This window comes from Berghia stephanieae, chromosome 11 (assembly GCF_034508935.2).
Source record: "Berghia stephanieae isolate SIO BIC M18660-M18661 chromosome 11, UCSD_Bste_1.3, whole genome shotgun sequence".
Classification (NCBI taxonomy): Eukaryota; Metazoa; Mollusca; class Gastropoda; order Nudibranchia; family Aeolidiidae; genus Berghia; species Berghia stephanieae.
Window position 1 is genome coordinate 22,283,289 of NC_088370.1, and position 2,500 is coordinate 22,285,788.

At 36.0% G+C, this 2,500-nt stretch overlaps 1 protein-coding gene across 1 annotated transcript in view; it reads left to right on the top strand.

The window, feature by feature from the left end:
* The window catches only part of LOC144956309 (solute carrier organic anion transporter family member 4A1-like), a 71,069-nt gene that overhangs the window by 536 nt on the left and 68,033 nt on the right, over positions 1–2,500 (top strand). The gene's annotated exons all lie outside the window — the stretch shown is intronic.

Consider the following 2,500-nt stretch of genomic DNA (forward strand, 5'->3'; position numbering starts at 1 on the left):
GGTGATGATGATGATGATGATGATGATGATGATGATGATGATGATGATGGTGGTGATGATGATGATGAGGATGAAGATGATGATGATGATAATGATATTGGTGGTGATAATGGTGGTGATGGTAGTGATGGTGTTGTTGTTGTCGTTGGTGGTAGTGGTTATGTTAATGATGTTGATTAAATAAAGGGGAGGGGGGAGAGTAGGAGGAGAAGGAGGAGAATATGGAGGAGAAAGAAGACGACTACACAATGAATGATGTGACGAAGACAACAAAATGGCTGACTCCGATTTCCATACCAGATCGACATAATATTAATTATGTATCGTCCTTGACCGTTTGGATAAACAGACGACTTTATTCTATGATCAAACATGGAGGAAGTCATATGTTAAATAACATAATCTACACACTTTTATTTCTATTTTTCCACATCTTAATCGGTAATTTGGTCTGGCACAAGAAGAAAAATAACGAGCATTAACTCACTCAACCCTAAAAAAAAAATAATTGAGCTTTACATAGCGCAATATCTACTAAATGTGCTCAAAGCGCTTTACATGGGGTCCCTGGTCAACAGCAACATTTAACATTTAGGCGATATTACAATTTTTCGGACAAAGACAACGCTGTAACGTCCAGGTACTCATTTTACATATGATTACGGTGAGAGAATGTGAGTAAAGAGCCTTTACCAAGGACTCACAAGTATGCGCCGAGCGCGAGGTTCGAACCCAGGAAGTCATGTGTTAAATAACATAATCTTCACGCTTTTATTTATCTTTTCCGCATCTTGATCGGCAATGTGGTCTGGTACAAAAAGAAAAAAAAACATAATTTGAGCATTAACTCTCTCCTTATCAGCAATTTTCAGAGTTTTACCCGAAACTATATACTCACCCAACACATAAATAGATTTTTCAAACGGAATTGTAACGAATATATTCTATATTTTGTTTTAAAAAATGAGCTCTGCAACACATTGTTCAGTTTTTATATATATAGCTATAACAAAATGAAATCAGAAGAAGAAAATTGTTGGTTGCATCGTAACAATTGTGACGATTTTCCTCTTGGTGGTAAGGAGAGAGTTAACTCACTAAATCCTAACACCGACTATATCCGTAGTTTACCCGGGGTTACTTTTACCCCATGCCTATTTATTGCATTTTTCTGAGACAAATTATAGGCGAAGTTTGCATGTTAATGGTAGTTGAATAAAACTATCGATCTGTATACATGGTCATTTTTAATCCCTTTTTTTCCCCATTTTGAAAAGTAGCAAAATCTCTAAGATTGAGTGAGTTAACAGAGCGCAATATCCGTTAAACGTGTTCAAAGCAATTTACACTGGGTCCTTAGCCAACAGCAACTCGTCGCAAAGTCCTAGATTTGAGAGTTTTTGCCAAGGTTAGGGTTATTTCAATCGATCGATATTTGTGCGGCGATGTGGTCTTGTGGTATGGCACTCGCTTTCGGATCGGAAGGTCATGGGTTGGAGTCTCGCTCGGCGCATAGTTGAGTCCTTGGGAATAAGAAAAGAAAACAAAACTCTTTACTCACATTCTCTCACCGTACTCAGGTGTAAAACGAGTATATGGCCGTTTACAGCGTTGTCTTTGTCGGTAATATAAATGTTGCTGCTCGAATCTCAAAGAAATAAATATTATGAAATTGAATGTAAGCTTCAATTTTATTACTAAAACAGATCAAATGAACGTTCTTTTGATCTGTTTTTGTAATAAAATTGAAGCTTACATTCAATTTCATATTATTTATTTCTTTGCGGTATAATTGTAATATTATCGTCTAACAGGCGTCATGTCTCATCCTCTATGTTGCGTGTTGCTGTTGACCAGGGACCCATTGTAAAGCGCTTTGAGCACATAATGTGCTTCCGACCCGAAAGCGATTGTTATACCTCAAGACCACATAGCCGCAGGGAAAACTTGAAAGCTGTAACTAAGCAATGGCAAAGGGTGTTCATTGACGTCATTACACAATTATGTTTTGTTTTATGGGTGGTTTTTGTTTTTTTTTTGTTCTTTTATATCTGTTTTTCTTTTTCTTTTTACTTTTGTTTTTTTCTTTAACTCACTCAACCCCAACACCGACTATATCCGTGGTTTACCCGGGGTTACTTTAAGCCCATGCCTATTTATTACATTTTTCTGAGACAAATTATAGACGTAGTATCCAAGCTAATGTTTTTAGTTTTTACATGTTAATGTTAGTTGAATAAAACTATCTGTGTATATTTTAATACATTTTATTTACAATTCTGAATAGTAGAAAAAAAACCTCTAGGATTGAGTGAGTTAATGGATATCTTGATTTTTAAAAATGCGAAATGAAAGTTTTGAGAAGCGGATCTATATCCGAGGACACGATCGTACCCACGGGCAGTATTTGTAAATTGTCACGTGACTAACCGACAGATATTCATCTTGGAATATTATTATTAGTATTCTCTGTTTAATCTACCGTGTTGTCAAATGGTAT